Source organism: Schistocerca nitens, chromosome 3 (assembly GCF_023898315.1).
Source record: "Schistocerca nitens isolate TAMUIC-IGC-003100 chromosome 3, iqSchNite1.1, whole genome shotgun sequence".
Classification (NCBI taxonomy): domain Eukaryota; kingdom Metazoa; phylum Arthropoda; class Insecta; order Orthoptera; family Acrididae; genus Schistocerca; species Schistocerca nitens.
The window spans coordinates 87983634-88007502 of NC_064616.1; the positions used below are offsets into that span (position 1 = coordinate 87983634).

At 42.8% G+C, this 23869-nt stretch overlaps 1 protein-coding gene across 1 annotated transcript in view; it reads right to left on the reverse strand.

Annotated features, from left to right (window-relative positions):
• Window positions 1-23869, reverse strand: part of LOC126249093 (outer dynein arm-docking complex subunit 3) — a 350869-nt gene that overhangs the window by 44308 nt on the left and 282692 nt on the right. The window lies entirely within an intron of this gene.

A 23869-nucleotide genomic window follows, 5' to 3' on the forward strand; every position in this document is an offset into this window, starting at 1 on the left:
CAGAGGTTGCCCCTCAGTCTGCAAGATCCGGGCGGCCGCAGAGGGTGGGCTTACTGGTAGTTGGGAGCTCCAACGTCAGACGCGTAATGGGGCCCCTTACGGATATGGCAGCAAGAGAGGGGAAGAAAACTAATGTGCACTCCGTGTGCATACCAGGGGGAGACATTCCAGATGTGGAAAGGGTCCTTCCGGATGCCATGAAGGGTACAGGGTGCACCCATCTGCAGGTGGTCGCTCATGTCGGCACCAATGATGTGTGTCGCTATGGATCGGAGGAAATCCTCTCTGGCTTCCGGCGGCTATCTTATTTGGTGAAGAGTGCCAGTCTCGCTAGTGGGATGAAAGCAGAGCTCACCATCTGCAGCATCGTCGACAGGACTGACTGCGGACCTTCGGTACAGAGCCGAGTGGAGGGTCTGAATCAGAGGCTGAGACGGTTCTGCGACCGTGTGGGCTGCAGATTCCTCGACTTGCGCCATAGAGTGGTGGGGTTTCGGGTTCTGCTGGCTACGTCAGGAGTCCACTACACGCAGCAGGCGGCTACACCGGTAGCAGGGGTTGTGTGGCGTGGACTAGGCGGTTTTTTAGGTTAGATGGCCTCGGGCAAGTACAGAAAGGGCAACAGCCTCAAAGGTTGCGGGGTAAAGTCAGGACATGCGGGAACCAAGCAGCAATCGGTATTGTAATTGTAAACTGTCGAAGCTGCATTGGTAAAGTACCGGAACTTCAAGCGCTGATAGAAAGCACCGAAGCTGAAATCGTTACAGGTACGGAAAGCTGGCTGAAGCCAGAGATAAATTCTGCCGAAATTTTTACAAAGGCACAGACGGTGTTCAGAAAGGATAGATTGCATGCAACCGGTGGTGGCGTGTTTGTCGCTGTTAGTAGTAATTTATCCTGTAGTGAAGTAGAAGCGGATAGTTCCTGTGAATTATTATGGGTGGAGGTTACACTCAACAACCGAGCTAGGTTAATAATTGGCTCCTTTTGCCGACCTCCCGACTCAGCAGCATTAGTGGCAGAACAACTGAGAGAAAATCTGGAGTACATTTCACATAAATTTTCTCAGCATGTTATAGTCTTAGGTGGAGATTTCAATTTACCAGATATAGACTGGGACACTCAGATGTTTAGGACGGGTGGTAGGGACAGAGCATCGAGTGACATTATACTGAGTGCACTATCCGAAAATTACCTCGAGCAATTAAACAGAGAACCGACTCGTGGAGATAACATCTTGGACCTACTGATAACAAACAGACCCGAACTTTTCGACTCTGTAAGCGCAGAACAGGGAATCAGTGATCATAAGGTCGTTACAGCATCCCTGAATATGGAAGTAAATAGGAATATAAAAAAATGGAGAAAGGTTTATCTGTTTAGCAAGAGAAATAGAAGGCAGATTTCAGACTACCTAACAGATCAAAACGAAAATTTCTGTTCCGACACTGACAATATTGAGTGTTTATGGAAAAAGTTCAAGGCAATCGTAAAATGTGTTTTAGACAGGTACGTGCCGAGTAAAACTGTGAGGGACGGGAAAAACCCACCGTGGTTCAACAACAAAGTTAGGAAACTACTGCGAAAGCAAAGAGAGCTTCACCGCAAGTTTAAACGCAGCCAAAACCTCTCAGACAAACAGAAGCTAAACGATGTCAAAGTTAGCGTAAGGAGGGCTATGCGTGAAGCGTGCAGTGAATTCGAAAGTAAAATTCTATGTACCGACTTGACAGAAAATCCTAGGAAGTTCTGGACTTACATCATATCAGTAAGTGGCTCGAAACAGCATATCCAGACACTCCGGGATGATGATGGCATTGAAACAGAGGATGACACTCGTAAAGCTGAAATACTAAACGCCTTTTTCCAAAGCTGTTTCACAGAGGAAGACCGCACTGCAGTTCCTTCTCTAAATCCTCGCACATACGAAAAAAATGGCTGACTTCGAAATAAGTGTCCAAGGAATAGAAAAGCAACTGGAATCACTCAACAGAGGAAAGTCCACTGGACCTGACGGGATACCAATTCGATTCTACACAGAGTACGCGAAAGAACTTGCCCCCCTTCTAACAGCCGTGTACCGCAAGTCTCTAGAGGAACGGAAGGTTCCAAATGATTGGAAAAGAGCACAGGTAGTCCCAGTCTTCAAGAAGGGTCGTCCAGCAGATGCGCAAAACTATAGACCTATATCTCTGACGTCGATCTGTTGTAGAATTTTAGAACATGTTTTTTGCTCGCGTATCATGTCGTTTCTGGAAACCCAGAATCTACTGTGTAGCAATCAACATGGATTCCGGAAACCGCGATCGAGTGAGACCCAACTCGCTTTATTTGTTCATGAGACCCAGAAAATATTAGATACAGGCTCCCACGTAGATGCTATTTTCCTTGACTTCCGGAAGGCGCTAGATACAGTTCCGCACTGTCGCCTGATAAAGTAAGAGCCTACGGAATATCAGACCAGCTGTGTGGCTGGATTGAAGAGTTTTTAGCAAACAGAACACAGCATGTTGTTCTCAATGGAGAGACGTCTACAGACGTTAAAGTAACCTCTGGCGTGCCACAGGGGAGTGTTATGGGACCATTGCTTTTCACAATATATATAAATGACCTAGTAGATAGTGTCGGAAGTTCCATGCGGCTTTTCGCGGATGATGCTGTAGTATACAGAGAAGTTGCAGCATTAGAAAATTGTTGCGAAATGCAGGAAGATCTGCAGCGGATAGGCACTTGGTGCAGGAATTGGCAACTGACCCTTAACATAGACAAATGTAATGTATTGCGAATACATAGAAAGAAGGACCCTTTATTGTATGATTATATGATAGCGGAACAAACACTAGTAGCAGTTACTTCTGTAAAATATATGGGAGTATGTTTGCGGAACGATTTGAAGTGGAATGATCATATAAAATTAATTGTTGGTAAGGCGGGTACCAGATTGAGATTCATTGGGAGAGTCCTTAGAAAATGTAGTCCATCAACGAAGGAGGTGGCTTACAAAACACTCGTTCGACCTATACTTGAGTATTGCTCATCAGTGTGGGATCCGTGACAGATCGGGTTGACGGAGGAGATAGAGAAGATCCAAAGAAGAGCGGCACGTTTCGTCACAGGGTTATTTGGTAACCGTGATAGCGTTACGGAGATGTTTAGCAAACTTAAGTGGCAGACTCTGCAAGAGAGGCGCTGTGCATCGCGTTGTAGCTTGCTGTCCAGGTTTCGAGAGGGTGCGTTTCTGGATGAGGTATCGAATATATTGCTTCCCCCTACTTATACCTCCCGAGGAGATCACGAATGTAAAATTAGAGAGATTCGAGCGCGCACGGAGGCTTTCGGGCAGTCGTTCTTCCCGCGAACCATACGCGACTGGAACAGGAAAGGGAGGTAATGACAGTGGCACGTAAAGTGCCCTCCGCCACACACCGTTGGGTGGCTTGGGGAGTATAAATGTAGATGTAGATGTAAAAAGCACAGCTTCCTTAGAGTCCATCTGAAGCCAACAGTCGGTCATTTCGTCCTGTCAATGCTACTTTACAACAGCACGATTGTGTAGTGTCCGTGGCCAACGCGCAGTGACCAGGTTTCGTCCAAAGCGCTGGCCGAGTTCATTCGTTTGTTCGGAAGGGGAGGTCGACATCGGTTGTGTGCTTTCGGCCCGTCGGCGTCACACTACGAAGACAGAAATAAAGGCGCACCACGCCCTGCCACCTTTCTCAAACGATTGTACAGTACCAACACGGTAAAAAGAAAATCACTTTTGCGTTACTTACAGCTTTATGTGTTAGCGTCATGATGATGTGCTTTTTTATGGTCATATATATTTATTGTTTACAGTTACGTAAGACATTGCACGAAATAAGAAAAAGTTTGCAATTAAAAATGGGGGTCGCTATGATTTTGCGTTTGCATATTATGTAATATGTTGCAGTATATGAAATTTAGCTAACACATTAAATTTTTCCTTAGACTTGGGTGGGGGTCTCTAACTCTTACCAATCTCGAGAAATCTGATCTGTTGTAGCACACTCATTTTCGGTCGCCCATACCAGCGATAAAGTCAGAATGGAATGTCCACAACATTCCTCATACTTCATAAACGAGTTCAGAAATCGAAATTAGGTTTTGGTAAATGACAACTCAAAGAGGAGAGTATTTTGTCATGTGATTATTATGCAGTAGCAATCGCCGACTTAGTGTAACTGAGGCCGAATAAGGGGAACCAGCCCGCATTCGGCGAGGCAGATGGGAAACCGCCTTAAAAACCATTCACAGGCTGTCCGGCACGCCGGACCTCCACACTAATCCACCGGCGGATTCGTGCCGGGGACCGCTCGGGAAGCAGTGCGGCTAGCCGGGCGGGCCACAGCAACTTCATAGTTTGGTCCTCCACCATTCGCAAGTACGAAGACGAGTAAAACTAGAAAATTTCAGTCACAGTTAATGGGAGTTCACATAATAACTTAGCTGCTACAAATGATGAGATACTCAACTTTTGCCGGCCGCGGTGGCCGAGCGGTTCTAGGCGGTACAGTCTGGAGCCGCGCGACCGCTACGGTCGCAGGTTCGAATCCTGCCTCGGGCATGGATGTGTGTGATGTTCTTAGGTTAGTTAGGTTTAAGTGGTTATAAGTTCTAGGGGACTGGACCTCAGCAGTCATGTCCCATAGTGCTAAGAGCCATTTGAACCATTTTGAATACTCAGCTTTGATATCCTCGGGGGTTGTTGCTACAGGAAGTCCTCGAATTCTACGTTGCTACTGTACTAATTTTTAAATATAATACAGAGTATAACACTTTCCTTGTCTTATATTGTGACTGATTATCAAGTACATAGGTGGAATATATTGACAATCTGACATCCTGCGAAAGACTCACACAACGAGCTTCCAAAAGACAATAATGCAGGCTGACGTCGTGGCTCATGCGCCACTTTCTTGTATATAAAACTAAACAATAGAATACATTATTGAATGCAAGATTTACAAAATAACAGTTAAAAGTCATGAGACGATTTTAGTTACTTACATCGAAAAATGGCCACATATTGTCCTACATGTTCTGATATTCAGTTTGGAAAAGTTTACTTAATTTCATATACAATTTCAACGAAGTTTAGAGTACAACAATTTAAATTACATTTTAGTTAATTATGAACATATCACTTTCAATAAAATATTACCAGCAGTATTTCGGTTTGCTTTTCAGTAGAGCTATCATTTTAAATGATCATAATGAATAAACACGGTAGCTTTTCAGAAATAGGAGAAAGGTAAATTTTTAAGAATATGTGGTGCAACATGACTGCACAGTTCATAACGCGAACTTTCGAAGTTGGATTATTAGTAAACGACTTATTGCCCGTAGTTGCTAATATAAATCTGGTAGTATATTAACGTGAAATTTAATCTGAGATGTTAAACTCATTTGTACTAATTTTTAAAGGGCAGTTTACTACATGAATTGTGTATAGACATAACAGCGTAAAGTCCAGAAATTTAAAAAACTTGAGCTAAAATTACCTGTTCAGACAATTTTGACATGAGGAAGGAATTTCAAATAGGGATGGGAAGGTAGTTCCATTTCATACCCCATAATCGTCCCTTTAGTTTCTTAACTCATGTGTTATGTGATTTATTTATAACTTTCACTAATCTGTTACTGAATTCGTTTACTGTAATGGCTGCATCTTTACCAATACTCGTTCCTCTGCTTCCCAGAAACGAAGGTGATGAGTTACATAGACCTTTTTAATCCTGTGCAACAAAATTCATGGTCTGTAGAGACATTATCCTGTGAATTACTCCACAAACATTCCCATAGATTCTTACAACAAGGTTCATCTGATCCAAAAATAGCTCTTGGTAATCTGTTACAAAATCATGTGATCACTTCTTCACTATCTTCCTGTTCTATTACGTCTTCTCACTGATTTACTGTTCCCTTTATTGATTCCTGAAACTTGGTACCCATCTTTTCACACTTTCCTCCTATCACTTTATACTTAGCTTTGTTTTCTCATTATGAGCCTCTGAATTTTCTTCCCTACCTATCATAAAGAGCGTTCATATTCTCTCCTATCCTCTTATACGTGTCATCATACATCTTTCCTGCGCTATCACAGTCGCAGACCTGATCCCACAGGAAAGTATTTTCTTTAGAATATGTCTAAGTGGTAATGAACCACTGGCTTTGCAAAAGTAAAGAAACACTGATCCATCTTTGTTTTTTCTATCTGTGGTGCTGAAAATATTGGGGGGGGGGGAGGGGAGAGGGGATATGGAGGAGGGAGGTTCTTAACTGGTACTGTCACATAACTGAATCTTGTAGAGTTAACGCCAGAGTAGGTCAACTGAGCTTCATGTTCCCATTCGACTGCAAACCAAACAGGGCATTGACTTACTACTTAAGCACCAAGAACTATACTCCACAGTGTCTCTTTCCTTTGCAGAACAAATACTAGTAGGGAATATACGCCGAAGAGCCAAACTTGAACAATACCCAATGTGAGAGTGAATGCCACTTTGTGGTCTCACAGGCACACGATGCGGAGAGGAAAGGATATACCCCGTCACCCCAAAAAGTTCGAGACTGGATTAATAGAAGGTAGAGAAAAATTTAGATGCTGGTTTTAATACTTTCGCCTCACCACCCTCCCACCCCACTTGATCAAAACATACAGAACGTCGATTCAACCATATGGCACTCTGAGAAAATCCCTTCTTTGAGATGTTGTTAAGCTTGTGCATTACTACAGCATATTCTTCGAACTTGACGAACCACCAGAGGCGCATTCTCCACATTGTCATTTTGTGGTAGGTTTGTATTGATAACACGAAGTCTCATCGCCTGTGATGTTGTTTTCATTTCAATCAAGCCGTGTTGGTATCCACTAAAGATCAGGAACGGAGGAGTAAGAGTCTAATTTTGACTAGAAAGCAAGGCACCACTGGTATACCCTCTTCCTTCCATCCTGCCGTAGTTCCGCGAGTATGGCGAGTTTGAGAACGGTGGTGCTTATGTTGCCGAGTCGTTCTCTCTTGTTGGAGTGTGCTTCGATGAAGCTAGCAGTCACTTAGTATGGGAGTTGAGAAGAGTGCATGCTGCAGGGCACATGTGGAAAGAGCGGTTCAAAATGGTTCAAATGGCTCTGAGGTCATCAGTCCCCTAGACTTAGAACTACTTAAAGCTAACTAACCTAAGGACATCACACACATCCGTGCCCGAGGCAGGATTCGAACCTGCGAACGTAGCAGTCACGCGGTTCCAGACTGTAGCGCCTAGAACCGCTCGGCCACTCCGGCCGGCAAAGAGCGGTAGTGGTGGGGGTTACGGGGAGGCAATCTAACGAAAATACGGAGCGCTGGAGGGGAAGAGCCATTTTAAACTGTAGCCCACGCTCACAGTTTCTGTAAGTATTTAGTAGAGCCCCTCCACGCCCGCACTCGCATGGTGGCCATTCAAAAAGATCTGTTGTCACCAATGTTTTGGTCACTACCTAAAGGAATTCCACTGAAAATGCAGCTAAAGCAGCAATATATTTTTTCCTGTCTTGTTAACTATTTTTAACTTACAGAGAAGCGTCATGAGTGGCGAATTTTGAGTAAAACCTACATTTCTCTTGCTGCCATATTAAAATTTGCACATTCCTGGCCCTTCTACTATTTAACTTCATATGATGTTTCTGTACCAGCGAGGTCCACTTCGCTGTACGATTTTCAGAGATGGTACACACAAGTCCTCACCGACCTGGAGAGTGTCATCAGCAAATGAGTCTGACTCAAAAAGATCCATCAACTGCTATCGTCAGTCAGTCTTGGTACATATCTTGTTCTACAACCTCTCGGGAAGGTCCTTCTTGAAACACTCTGGCTACATTTGATGAATGTCTTATATATGTTGGGCTGCATTGGAATCTTGGCAGTTTCTGTATCGAGTTTGTTAGAAACATTTCCCAATCAGCCTTCTGAAAACTGAAGCTTCCCATGAAAGGTATCTCTTTTGGCACTAACATGGCATTCGCTCTGCAGATCACAGGCCTATGTTGGGTAAGGTGGATTAGGCTTACACATCATCTTCAAGTAACTCCCAGAAACTTTGGATGACACGAAAATGTGCTTTGGGTTGTAGCCTCTCTTCCACCAACCGCTGTCAAAGGATGCTGGCGACATGGGATCATGAATTACTTGCATATTACGAGTCTCTGCGCAGGTTTCCCTTTTTCACCATTGGTGTCAGAATCCAGGTATCCTCAAGATGTAGTTTGGCAGCTGTAATCATCAAGGATGAAGTCTACATCCTGGCAGTTGAAGTTTCCTGGTTTTTCAAACGTTAAGTCGACACTGGGAGGCTTGTAAAAGTTGGGCAAAAATTTCGATGTTATCCCTTCAGTCAGTGAGATTGATGTGGTAGGTTTGTTTAGGAAAAAATGGCGCTGCCATAGTTATCATTGATCGTCTCTAGAAGAAGCTCCAAGCCTGCGATATTAGGCTGATGGCTGTTGTAGCCCCAATGAGACTCTTGAACTAGAAGGGTGTCACATATACAGTCCTTACACGAATCAGCCAATAAGGTCCTGTTGGCATACAAAAGCCCCTCAATGTTTATCGAGACCATAATAAGTGGTCTTGAAAAAGACCCTATAGGGAGATTACTATTTCTGTGTTGACCTGTGGTTGAAGAATCAGCTGCTGGTAATAAGCAATGTTGCTCAGTGTGCACCCGATTGTACTTGGAGGAGGCTTCTTCCGCGCACCCATTCTCATTACCAATATCAGTTGCCTTTAATGCTATCAGCATCAACAAAAATATACTCAGAACATCAAAGTTGGGTACAGTCATACTTCTTTCAGCCACTGACAAATAACTAAAACATCAGTCAATACATACAGACACAGCCTTATTCTTTTAAGTCTACTGACCAACTCTAATATAAGCCTACAAGGACAAACATCTCTTTGTGACAATCTCCATTTGCATGGAACCAATGATCCCCATTACACCTCCTCTTACTCCTCGAGATAACGTAAAACCAATTTAGTTACACTATGCATCTTCTACATTTGGAGGGAATCTATCAATCCACAAAATCGGCTCAAATAATCTCTTCAGTGTCACTCAATATAGCCACAAAATCGTATCATCACGTCCTAAACTGGAGGGAGTCAATATACCGGGTGACCAAAATGTCAGTATAAATTTGAAAACTTAATAAATAACGGAATAATGTAGATAGCGAGGTACAAATTGACACACATGCTTGGAATGACATGGGGTTTTATTAGAACCAAAAAAATACGTACGTTCAAAAAATGTCGGACAGATGGTTTACTAAGTTTTCAAATTTATACTGACTTTTTGATCACCCGGTATATACACACATTCACTTTTAGAACCACCGTGTAAACAAATATTTACTACTACCAAAGCCTGGATAAGCCATTTACCAACTTTAAATATCCTTTGAACAACACCCACATCTAACAATTACTCTTTTCCGTCACACAACTCATCATAGCTCACATTTTGTTCCTACACTACATGTGCATACATACTCTCTCTCACACGATAACTTACTTATAACAAATGTCACAACAAGAATACTGATAATAAAGGAATTACATTCATACAGACACCGGACAGAACAATAGTAAGGAAACTGCATGGAAAATGAAGATGAAATATTCACTGTTTCACCTAGGGTGCCTTGGGCTTACCAAGCACATGACCTCTCTCGGTCACGGGCGACGTGCGTGCTTTTCCTGACACGACCGGACACTGTCGAGTCGTATTAATGTGACCACCTGTCGGAAGCCTGAATAACCACCTTTTGCAGTGTGGACCGCTGCAAGATTTGCAGGAAGACAGTCAGTGAGGTTCTGGAGGGCTGTGGAGGCAGTGCCGCGGACAGCTGCCAAGGATCCACGGAGTGAACAACCCGATGCCCGATCCAGATGGTCCCACAGAGTCTCGATTGCGTTTAAATTCGGGGAGTCTGGTGGCCAGAGGAGTGCGGTAAACCAATTCTAGTGCTATTCGAACCACGCACGCACATTGCGTGCTGTGTGACACGTTTCATTGTCCTGCTGGTAGATGCCATCGTGTTGAGGAAAAACAAAGTGAATGTAGGGGTGGACACGGTCTCCAGGGAGAACCGCATACCTGTGCTGATCCATTGTGCCTTTCAGAATGACGAAACCACCCAGGTAATACCCTCCGTCCTGGACTCTTCCGATGACTGTTGCAGGATATTCAATTTCAGATGCTTCACGCAATATACGCCAACGGCCATCTGTCCGCTGGAGCATAAGACATGATTCATCCACTCAGTTACGGTACTGAAGTGCAAATTCCAGCCTTCATCGCCAATGAACAGCAGGCAGCTGCGGAGGCCTTACGCAGCAACTTTCACTGGACCGTTGTTGAGGAGACACTGTTGGTAGCCCCCTGGTTGGTCTCAACAGCTGCACGTCTACTCGCCCGTACACATCTATGTAGCCGTCGTTCACCTATGTCATCTATTGCCTGTGACGCACAACAGTTACCTCAGCGGCATCGACGGTATACTTCAACCACAGCGGCACATTAAGTGTTGACCGACATAGCCGTTTCGGAAATGCTTCCACCTTTGGTCTAAAATCCAATGGTCATCCACTTTCGGACGTAAGATCAACCACTTTGTTTCCGCATTAATGTAACTGGAACGTGTAACACAGAGACGGAGTAACAGAGTATATCAATAGTAGTGTGGTACTGTTTTACTCAGTTTTCGAGTCTGCCGAATGTGTATGGACGTATGTTAAGGTGCCACATAATATCTGGTAATATAACATAAAATTATGGGCACATGTGTTATAAAATAGCTTTTGTCCAAACTGTTTTCTGCACATTCTTTCGAGAAAACTTGCACGGAGTGACATTTGCTCGAAGTGACACTTTCACGGAGCTCTTGCCGGGCTAACTGGCTTCTCACAGGTACAGGCACGCTAAGAAGTCTAGCAGTTGAGCACAGGTGCTTGTACGAACTGGCTTGCACCCACATGACAGCAAAGTGCAACTGTGTATCTCTTCAGGGTGACCCCTTTAACGTGTTTCGTGGAAAATTTATTTTTAAGACTGTTGTATTAACAAGAAGTGACAATGAAATTCAACATAATGATATCTGGCAACGAAATTCAGTATCTCTTTTAACATTTTGATGTTACAGGGAATGGAAAGGGGGGAGGGGTGCAGCAACGAAAGAAACATGGTATTTCTTACAACTGTTGCAGTCTTATGATGACTGCCGTTTTAGGACGAAATCTAAACTGACAAATTTGTATTTCGCTACCATTTTATTTAAACGGTAATCATAAAAATACAGTATGTCAATTGCTTTTCAGTAAAGGACCAATGTCTCGTAGCACTTTTCGACTAATGCTACTTGAAGGACAACCTGTTAAGTTGATGTCTACCAGTGACCTTCTGTGGGTGGATTTGGTTCTCCTCATTGCGAAAAAAGGCAGCATGTACATGTAAGTCTAACCATCGACATAATAGTAACTGCAGACTTGTAAAGTCGTGAAAATTTACACTGAGGAAACACAAGTCTACGAGACTAATTTTTCTATGAAAATAATCACGCAATCGTCACACAACAGATGTATAAGTTCTAACTGTAGCCGAGTTTCCACACTGTGAACATACTCTGGAAATCACTGAAACTACGCAACCCTTTGCAAGCTGAAAAGCAGTATGGTAACTCCAGCTAACTGCAGATTCATTCGCGTAGTGTTCCTCTTGAAAACAAATGTGTTTTCATAGTGAAAACGCTGGGAAAATTATTAAGACATTTATTTCTCTGCTCCCTTATGATGAATACTTTCTTCGGTCATATCGCTTAAAAGTTTTTTTTTTCCATATACGTTTCTCGATGTTCATCTTCCAAGTGACCATAATCTTTTGCATGAAATCTGTTGTAATATTGTTATAAACTGAGTGTTTTCGTTGTGTTCAAAATTTTGAAGCACCTTAATGGAACACTATGTGTATCAAGACACCATCACATATAATAAACATATCGATTAAGTATCCTGCACTGATACATTGATGTTGATGTGTCCGGCCACTTTGAAGTCCCTAAACCGACGTCATGCTACTTTTCATCCCTTTCAAGTCAGCTACATTTTAAAAGGAGACTCCACCCTAAAACTTCAATTTCAAAAAAAATTAATGGCTAGTTTGCATTTTAGCGTGTTTACTCTTAGATCCCAAAACGATTTGGCTGTATTCGAATTACAAATACATCTAAGAAATGTTTGAAATACGGACTGCGTAAGGGGCTGTGACACACCGAAAGACGCCATAGATAATTTTTAATTTCTGTCACCTTCAAACAGAACCATCTTTACTCCGAACTTGGCATAAACTCAAACTGGGAAAAACAAGTTGCAAGATCTGCAGGAAAACTGAAGCGAAACTATTGGCAGCTGGTCGTTGGAAATCAATTACTTTGCTTGTTGACTGTGTAAATATAAATTCAGGGAATACACTGAAGTCCTGTTCAGTAGCATCAATAACCTCCAAGGAAACAGCCATTGGCTTACAATCAGATATCACTACCACTGCACATTCTCAAGAATACTGAGAGTATATTTTTATTTAGAAAATTGGAGGAAAAGGCTAACCTGATCTTGAAATTACAAGAAGAAGCCTCATACAAGCAGGAAGGGAAAACGTTATGGTGCCAGTAAATTTTAATGGGTATGGGTTTTGTAGTAACTTTTTGTTAAATGTTAAAATCCATTTTACTGTAAGTTTTTTTTTCTAAGCCCAGTGTCAACTTTTTTACTGTGAATATTAACCAGTCTGAATGAAATTTTTGTAGGAAGTAGCCTTCATGTGTTTGCATGCTTCTATGCATTAATATTATCGAAAATGTTATTTGTTTATTTTATCTTCTTCAACGTAAACTGATGACACTAGCGTTTGTTCCTTTTGCCCGCTTCTATGCCTGACAAAATGTTTTTGCACTTCATTTGCTGCTTCATCTGGAATACAAACGTGGCTACGTTCCCCAAAAACTGTTATTTTTTATGGATGTCTTCCTTTGCATTTAAGCTTTTTAAAGTATACACAACGCCATTAAGTCACTTCTTGTTTGTTTGTATAATCTTCTATATACTGATGTCCGTTGTAAATCAGTAAAGCCTTCTCTTTTGTGGTCTTGGTGAACTCAGTTATCTCAGTACTAAAACACGGAACACTACTTGCCAGTCAGAGGTCAACTGGGAGAAAGCCACTGAAACTACGAACTGGTGTGGGTATAGGGAACTTATGCAGGAAATGGGCTGCGGTCTCCTCCAGAACAGGTCCCAGACAGCAGCAGACAGGCTGGTGTATCCTACTTCTGGGACACCCTGTCCACTACCTACAGTGTTCTGGGCTCCGTGCAGATGTCAACACATTCCGTCTCCGTGCAAGTGTCACTCCGTGCAAGTGTCACAAGCTCCATTCTTTCTCAGAAAAGAATGAGATAGTTGAAAATGGACGGCCAATACCAGAACTACCGAAATGGTTTCAAAAGACCAAAAAAATCCACTAGACATTTTTCAGTGTAATATGTATACCAAATGTTACAGGTTAACCGATAGCGGTGATGTAAATGCGGTTTCTTGTTGGTATTTTCTGTTGTTTGGGAAGGACAAAAATACTAGTTGGACCAAAACTGGGTACCCACATTTGGGAAATTTAGTGAAGTCAATAATCATCTACAATCGTCAGTAGCTATAGCTGCTTTTGGGGAAAAAAGGCCGCACTTGATGATCACTTCAAAATGAAATATCTCCACATAATCAAAAGGCTTATTAAAGCGGTGTATTTTCTGGGAAAACAAGGATTGGCATGTCGAAGACACGATGAAACAACAAATTCTTCATCAGGGAATTTATGTGCAACTGTTGAAGTACACTGCAAAGTATGATGCTCCTTTAGGGGAGCACGTAGAAATCTCTACAGTGTTTAGAGGCACATATAATCTAATTCAAAATAATCTAATACACGCCGGATGTTCCACCGTTTTATGGATCTCCTTTGGTAGCCCTCACGGTTGATGGAAACTTCAGATATGGAAAATGAAGCACAGTTTTCTATTTCCCTGCGTTATGTGTCGAAACAAGGCCCCAAGAGTAGACAACATTCCATTAGAACTACTGATGGCCTTGGGAGAGCCAGTCCTGACAAAACTCTACCATCTGGTGAGCAAGATGTATGAGACAGGCGGAATACCCTCAGACTTCAAGAAGAATATAATAATTCCAATCCCAAAGAAAGCAGGTGTTGACAAATGTGAAAATTACCGAACTATCAGTTTAATAAGACACAGCTGCAAAACACTAACGCGTATTCTTTACAGACGAATGGAAAAACTGGTAGAAGCCGACCTCGTGGAAGATCAGTTTGGATTCCGTAGAAATGTTGGAACACGTGGGGCAATACTGACCTTACGACTTATCTTAGAAAATAGATTAAGGAAAGGTAAACCTACGTTTCTAGCATTTGTAGACTTAGAGAAAGCTTTCGACAATGTTGATTGGAATACTCTCTTTCAAATTCTAAAGGTGGCAGGGCTAAAATACAGGGAGCGAAAGGCTATTTACAATTTGTACAGAAACCAGATGGCAGTTATAAGAGTCGAGGGACACGAAAGGGAAGCAGTGGTTGGGAAGGGAGTGAGACAGGGTTGTAGCCTTTCCCCGATGTTATTCAATCTGTATATTGAGCAAGCAGTGAAGGAAACAAAAGAAAATTCGGAGTAGGTATTAAAATCCATGGAGAAGAAATAAAAACTTCGAGGTTCGCCGTTGACATTGTAGTTCTGTCAGAGACAGCAAAGGACGTGGAAGAGCAGTTGAACGGAATGGACAGTGTCTTGAAAGGAGGATATAAGATGAACATCAACAAAAGCAAAACGAGGATGGTGGAATGTAGTCGAATGAAGTCGGGTGATGCTGAGGGAATTAGATTAGGAAATGAGACACTTAAAGTAGTAAAGGAGTTTTGCTATTTGGGGAGCAGAATAACTGATGATGGTCGAAGTAAAGAGGATATCAAATGTAGACCGGCAATGGCAAGAAAAGAGTTTCTGAAGAAGAGAAATTTGTTAACATCGAGGATAGATTTAAGTGTCAGGAAGTCGTTTCTGAAAGTATTTGTATGGAGTGTAGCCATGTATGGAAGTGAAACATGGACGATAAATGGTTTGGACAAGAAGAGAATAGAAGCTTTCGAAATGTGGTGCTACAGAAGAATGCTGAAGATTAGATGGGTAGATCACATAACTAATGAGGAGGTATTGAATAGAATTGGGGAGACGTTTGTGGTACAACTTAACTAGAAGAAGGGATCGATTGGTAGGACATGTTCTGAGACATCGAGGGATCACAAATTTAGCATTGGAGGGCAGCGTGGAGGGTAAAAATCGTAGAGGGAGACCAAGAGATGAATACACTAAACAGATTCAGAAGGATGTAGGTTGCACTAGGTACGGGGAGATGAAGAAGCTTGCACAGGATAGAATAGCATGGAGAGCTGCATCAAACCAGTCTCAGGACTGAAGACCGCAACAACATGTGTATGAAGGAGAGATATAGGAAAGATTGTTAGGGTTCTGTGATATAGGTAGTGACAAAGATGCCCAGGCTACTGCGGAACTTACATGGCACTTCTTATCAGAATTCCGATGAGATGAAAAATTGTTTGCAGAAACGTTTGATGGCGCGGTGACCGTGGTGGGAAATCTGGATGGGGTTCAAGCATTAACCAGAATCACACATCCAGAAGCCATATTTATTTACTGTTATGCCCATAAACTAAACCTCGTTTTGTCTCAAAGTACTAGTCAATTACCGGAGAGAAAAATATGTTTTAGTTCGCTTAATGGAATTGCAGCTTTCTTTTTAAAGATTTCCTAAATGTATGATAAATTTTCGCAACATCGTCTTCGACATGCCTGTCCAACGTGATGGAACTAATCAAGAATGGTAAGCATTACATGCAGGAACAGAATTAAACTTTGTGTTGTGTTTAGTGCTATGCCAGAAAATCCTGAAGAAATTGGTTCAGATATTTTAGCGGAAAGAGCCTTTTGGCACTTTTAGGAAATTTAAAGTTTGTTTTCTCTTGAGGACATTCGACGAAATATTTACCTTCACCAACGTGTTATACTACATCGTTCAGAACCAGGCAAGTGATATTTTGTAGTGTGAACAGAAAATCCAAGAAATTCGCCGCTCCGTAGACTGTCAACGAGTTGTCCAAGAAATCGTGTCTCGAGTGGGAGAACCATCGGAAACGAAAAAATATCAATTAGAAATGCATCTATTGCGAATTGTTTGATAACACCGATAGCCATTTGGATTTGAGGTTTCAAGGCTATTGTAAGGTGAAATATTTAAATTTATTCTCCCATGAAATCTGTGGGCAATATTCCAAACAGTTACCCGAAACCAACTTACAAAGTCTCTAATGCGCAGTTGGAACATTATTCGACGCCATTCCATTAATAAATGAACAGACTGCAATGTACAGTACTGAAGAGTTTAGAAATAAAAGCACCAGTGAACTTGCAAAACTAGTGCGTACTAATTCAATACTAAATACGACTTTTTAACAGTTTAATGTATTAGTGTCGTTACTGTACACAATTCCTGTTAGTATGTCTTCAGTAGAAACGTCGCATTCAGTGCTGATGAGAATCAAGAGCTATTCTCGAAATTCTACTGGAGAAGAAAGACTGTCTCATCTTTGAATTATTTCAATTGAAGCTCGGGTACTACAAGAATTCAGCAAGAAGGAACATTTTCTTGGGGGAGGGCGGGGGGGGGGGGGTTGGTTACCAAATTCTCTTCCCAGGAGAGAAAAATGGAATTTCAATTTTGTTGATCCTCCAGAGCGATGAGTTTACAGCAGGAAACTACTTATTTTCTATAAAGGTTAACATACAGTAATACAAATTGACATTATGTATAATCATTTCAACATCTGTTCTTTCAGTTTTTCTTTCAATTTAAACTGTTACCAGTTGTGATTTCAGTCTTCAGTATGTATTCTTTTAATTTAAAATATTATCAGTTGTGAGTGTTACCAAGATAAGCCTGTCACCTGATTTACTATTGTTTCCTTATAATTACAAAGTTAATATTCTTATTAATTAACTAACAATATAACAATAATTATGATAATACAAACATGTTGTATACACACATCAAAAAAGTTTTGAATCAGTTTGGTTCCCAGAACTCCTTAAGATAGACGTCGACTGTGGATATTCTACCACAGACACAGTCCCTCTGACTGTTCAGAGACGACACTAAACCCGCCCAAAGATGTAAACAACCATGCATGAGCAGCGCCTATTAGACGGAGAATGTCCGACAGCCGATCAGTTCCAGTCATTCCACCAGGAAGGAGGTACATGGCTCGTGTTGTCTGTCGTTAAACCATGTCTAGAGCGTCAATACCGCAGTTCGATAGCGTCTACATTGTCACTCTGTGCCAGGAAGGGTTCTCAACAAGGGAAGTGTCCAGGCGTCTCGGAGTGAACCAAAGCGATGTTGTTCGGACATGGAGGAGATACAGAGAGATAGGAACTGTCAATGACATGCCTTGCTCAGGCTGCCCAAGGGCTACTACTGCAGTGGATGACAGCTACCTACAGATTATGGCTCGGAGGAACTCTGACAGCAACGCCACCATGTTGAATAATGCTTTTCGTGCAGCCACAGGACGTCGTGTTAGACTCAAACTGTGCGCAGTGATGCGTAACTTCACTCCCGACGTCCATGGCGAGGTCCATCTTTGCAACCATGACACCACGAAGCGTGGTACAGATGGGCCCAACAACATGCAGAATGGACCGCTCAGGATTGGCATCACGTTCTCTTCACCGATGAGTGTCGGATATGCATTCAACCAGACAATCGTCGGAGACGTGTTTGGAGGCAACCCGGTTAGGCTGAACGCCTTAGACACACTGTCCAGCGAGTGCAGCAACCTGGAGGTACCCTGCTGTTTTGGTGTGGCGTTATGAGTGGCCGACGTACGCCGCTGGTGGTCATGGAAGATGCCGTAACGGCTGTACAACACGTGAATGCCATCCTGCGACCGATAGTGCAACCATATCGGCAGCATATTGTCGAGGCATTCGTCTTCATGGACTTCAATTCGTGCCCCCATCGTGCACATCTTGTGAATGACTTCCTTTGGGATAACGACGTCGCTCGACTAGAGTAGCCAGCATGTTCTCCAGACATGAACCCTATCGAACATGCCTGGGACAGTCTGAAAACGGCTGTTTATGGACGACGTGACCCACCAACCACTCTGAGGGATCTACGCCGAATCGCTGTTGAAGAGTGGGACAATCTGCAATGAACATGTGGATAGCATACCACGACGAATACAGGCATGCATCAATGCAAGAGGACATGCTACTGGGTATTAGAGGTATCGGTGTGTAGAGAAATCTGGACCACCACCTATGAAGGTCTCGCTGTATGGTGGTACAACATGCAATGTGTGGTTTTCATGAGCAGTAAAAAGGGCGGAAATGATGTTTATGTTGATCTCTATTCCAATTTTCTGTAGAGGTTCCGGAACTCTCGGAAACGAGGTGATGCAAAACTTTTTTGATGTGTGTATATAAGTATAATATCCATTGCTTCAGCTATATGAACGGTCACTGCATTCCACTGGGTGAACTTAATCGTTTGAGTAGCTCAGTAATATGCTTCTCTCAGTTCAACATTTTATCAGTATGTACACACAATAATTTGGAGCATTCTACCCTTTTTACTGAGTCGTATTCATGTGCATATCAATTACTAATATGAGTACCTCGTGTACAGAGCTGAATGTAGTGTGTTTTCTGTAAATTAAGAAGGATTCCACTTAATAATTCTTTGAAAAAACAACGTTAACACGCTCTTCTGTTGCTTTCTCTCTGATCGGATTTATTATAGCACTAATATCATCTGCAAAAAAGTGCAAATTCTGTTAGATGAATATATCAGGTGGAAGGTCACTGACATATTAAGAATACGAGCGGACCCAAAATCGAATGTTGTTGGAATCATTTCGCGATTTCCTCAAGTTATAAAAATTTTCCATCCATTCAACATTATCTGAATTATTCACCACAGACTTTAGCATTTCGATTGTTAATTATGATTTAAACTAGTTGTGCATAACGCCATCCGTTCCCTGGGACTAAAGTTTTTCTGAGAGAGTAACAGGATCTACACAATCAAACACTTTGGAAAGATCACAGAAAATACCAACTGGAAGTATTTTATTATTTAAAGCTTCTAATATTTGGTAATTGAGTATATAAATAGCATTTGCAGTGGAGAAACGTTTCTGGATTCCAAAATGTGATGTGGTTAGTAAATTGTTTCTTCTTAAATGTGAGGCTACTCTTGAGTACCTTACATTTTCGAATATTTTGGAAAACGATGCTAGTAAGGAATTTGGTTGATGATTATTCAAATCTTTCTTGTCAACTTTCTTATAGGGAAGTTCAACAATTCCATATCTTCATCTGACTATTTATTAAGTTAGAACGTTTTTCTGAATTCCATTCGAAATTCCACCAACAACAGAAGAGCTTTTGTTTTTTCACAATTTTTATAATTCTATTAATTTCAGTCGGGTAGTTTGTTTTACTTCTAACTTCTTGAAATTTTGTGGAATGAAATTTTTAATATAATTTCTTGCTTCTTTTACTGAACAATTAATCCTATTTTGCTGCAACATGTGGAAAGTGATGGTTAAAAATACACTCCTGGAAATGGAAAAAAGAACACATTGACACCGGTGTGTCAGACCCACCATACTTGCTCCGGACACTGCGAGAGGGCTGTACAAGCAATGATCACACGCACGGCACAGCGGACACACCAGGAACCGCGGTGTTGGCCGTCGAATGGCGCTAGCTGCGCAGCATTTGTGCACCGCCGCCGTCAGTGTCAGCCAGTTTGCCGTGGCATACGGAGCTCCATCGCAGTCTTTAACACTGGTAGCATGCCGCGACAGCGTGGACGTGAACCGTATGTGCAGTTGACGGACTTTGAGCGAGGGCGTATAGTGGGCATGTGGGAGGCCGGGTGGACGTACCGCCGAATTGCTCAACACGTGGGGCGTGAGGTCTCCACAGTACATCGATGTTGTCGCCAGTGGTCGGCGGAAGGTGCACGTGCCCGCCGACCTGGGACCGGACCGCAGCGACGCACGGATGCACGCCAAAACCGTAGGATCCTACGCAGTGCCGTAGGGGACCGCACCGCCACTTCCCAGCAAATTAGGGGCACTGTTGCTCCTGGGGTATCGGCGAGGACCATTCGCAACCGTCTCCATGAAGCTGGGCTACGGTCCCGCACACCGTTAGGCCGTCTTCCGCTCACGCCCCAACATCGTGCAGCCCGCCTCCAGTGGTGTCGCGACAGGCGTGAATGGAGGGACGAATGGAGACGTGTCGTCTTCAGCGATGAGAGTCGCTTCTGCCTTGGTGCCAATGATGGTCGTATGCGTGTTTGGCGCCGTGCAGGTGAGCGCCACAATCAGGACTGCATACGACCGAGGCACACAGGGCCAACACCCGGCATCATGGTGTGGGGAGCGATCTCCTACACTGGCCGTACACCACTGGTGATCGTCGAGGGGACACTGAATAGTGCACGGTACATCCAAAACGTCATCGAACCCATCGTTCTACCATTCCTAGACCGGCAAGGGAACTTGCTGTTCCAACAGGACAATGCACGTCCGCATGTATCCCGTGCCACCCAACGTGCTCTAGAAGGTGTAAGTCAACTACCCTGGCCAGCAAGATCTCCGGATCTGTCCCCCATTGAGCATGTTTGGGACTGGATGAAGCGTCGTCTCACGCGGTCTGCACGTCCAGCACGAACGCTGGTCCAATTGAGGCGACAGGTGGAAATGGCATGGCAAGCCGTTCCACAGGACTACATCCAGCATCTCTACGATCGTCTCCATGGGAGAATAGCAGCCTGCATTGCTGCGAAAGGTGGATATACACTGTACTAGTGCCGACATTGTGCATGCTCTGTTGCCTGTGTCTATGTGCCTGTGGTTCTGTCAGTGTGATCATGTGATGTATCTGACCCCAGGAATGTGTCAATAAAGTTTCCCCTTCCTGGGACAATGAATTCATGGTGTTCTTATTTCAATTTCCAGGAGTGTATGTTCGGCTCATGACTTATCAGTCACAACATTCTCAGCTCGGTTTGATGTACACTGAGCCTTTCACAGTAGCCTATATAGTTTTAATCTCATTACTGACATTATTAATGTCTGTCAGAAAGAGCATATTTCTGAACGATGTAAAGTCTTTCCTTAAAATGTGACAGTATTTTTTGTGGTATGCAAGTGATGTTGGGTCTTGACTTATTCTGGCCTCTATATAAATTTCCCTTTTATATGAAATTTTAATTCTTGTATTTGAAATTTTAATCCCTTTTGTTATCCATGGCTTACTTTTTTCAGTTGGCCATCTGGATAACTTTTTATGAAACCTGGTTTCGAAAATTGACAAAAATTTACAATTAAACGTATTGAATTTCACATCAGCACCTCCGTCTCACTGCTTTGATGAATACGCCTCAGGGCTGTAAGGTGCTACACTGTTTATTTCCATTAACTGTGCGTCATGACCAGATAGTCCATTAACAATTTGGTACACATTAATTGTTTCATTCTAAGCACTCTCTACAAAAATGTTATCATCCAAGATCTGCTTTCTTGTTTCACGTGAGTTGGAAAATTTACAATTGAAATCTCACTGAAACAGCTAGATAATGACTCTAGTACCTTTTTCCGCTGCCAGAATTTTTTGATAACTCCACACTGAAATCTGTACCAACTACTAGCTGTTTCTTCTTGTCTGACAGATAGCTCAATAACGCATCTAGATTTCTCGCAAATTGCTGAAAGTTTCCTAAAATGGATCTGTAGGCTGTTACGAGACAAGTTTTCAGCAGTAACAACTCACAAGCACATGCTTCTAGTTTTGATCTACGCAAAAACTGCTTATTCCAAGATTTTTGACTCAGTGTTGTAGAACTAACTTCCAGACATTGGTCAGACGTAAACATGAGAGTGTAAACATCACACAGACATTCATTGATCGTAAGTATTAGAACGCAGAAAAGACGAGACGAAAGAAACTAAAATAGCGTGAGATTTTTAACAACAGTATTGGACGGATGCTACTGGAAATAATGAGAAAGCCTTGTAATTACTCCAGAACGACACCAACACTCCGCACGGATGGTGCTGATGTCAGCGCACTTAGAGGATGCGACCGGCCAACACGGCTGCCAGCTGCTAAAATGATTAGAGCTGCAATTTTTTGTGACAGTTGGAATGGCTACGAGTTCATTATTGCTGTTAGTGTTGTAACCAAAAGGGCGAAGACAGCATCAGATATTGACTGATCACAGATGCTGCATACTCGTGTCAGTCAACATTACTACTACCTGACAGAGCTTGAAAAGCGCTTCATTGTAGGTCTCCATTTAGACAGCTGGTCGAATCGTGCACTATCCAAAATTATGGGGCATCCAGATGCGACATTGGCCCAGTGGTGGACTGCATGGGAACATGCAGGCAATCATACTGGACATCAATGTTCCGGTCTACTACGTCTGACCACCACAAAGGAGAATCGCCGTATGTGCATCGAGCACATTGTACCCCCTCCACATCTGTGCCTACCATTCTAGAATAAGCAATGAACTCCCTGCTGTATTCTGTGTCATGCCGGACCACTGGTCGGTGACAAAGAACCGCCAGAATAGGAAATTGCACTCCCATGTGTAGGCTGCTGTTAACACCACAGGACAAACGGCTATGTTTGGGTTGGTGCCGTAACCTGAAAGCATTTACTGCCGACCATTGGCGTCACACTGTGTTAAACGATGAAGCACAGTTCTGCATTAACCCTGGGACCATCGTCGATGACTATGGCCGCAACCAGGGGAGAGGTACCATTCTTCCATTGTTTTGGAGAGGCACAGAAGTGTTACTCCTGGCGACATGGTATGAGGATCCGAGGGTATGGCTTCAGGTCATGGCTGGTAACGATTGATGGAACTTTGACAGCACAATACTACGTCGTGCACATCCTGCGTCCTCACGTCTTACCTCTTATGCGGCAGTATCGTAGTGCTATTTTTCAACAAGACGATGCTCGTTGTCAACACATGGACGTGTTTCTGCCTGATATTAAGGTAGTGCCATAGCCAGCAAGATCCACAGGTCTATCCCAAATAGTACCTTTGTGGGACGAGCTAGGATGTCAACTTCGTCTCAGTGTCCAGCATATCAATGACCAGTTACAACAGTCTCTGTTGGTCCGTCATCGCCAGAGGACATCGGCTGGTTAAGTAATTGTCAATGTCAATAAAATTCTCCAACAGTCATTTACTTTAAGATATTATTTTATTATATCCTGAATGCTACCAGTTTCGGCATTTCATTATGCCATCTTCAGGCGCCATAAGCCTATATCCAAATAAACGACCTTGTCGTATAGGGCCATAAATCACTGGATATCGTGAATTCAATCGTTATACAATTGCTTCATTCGAAGCTGTCACGTCTTGGAATGAAGCAATTGTATGACGATTGAATTCACGATATCCAGTGACTTATGACGCTATATGGCAAGGTCGTTTATTTGGATACATGCGTATGGGACCTGAAAATGGCATAATGAAATGCCAAAACTGGCAGCATTCATAATATAATAAAATAATATCTTAAAGTACGTGGTTGTTGGTGAAGTTTATTGACATTGCGTTACAACAGTTGT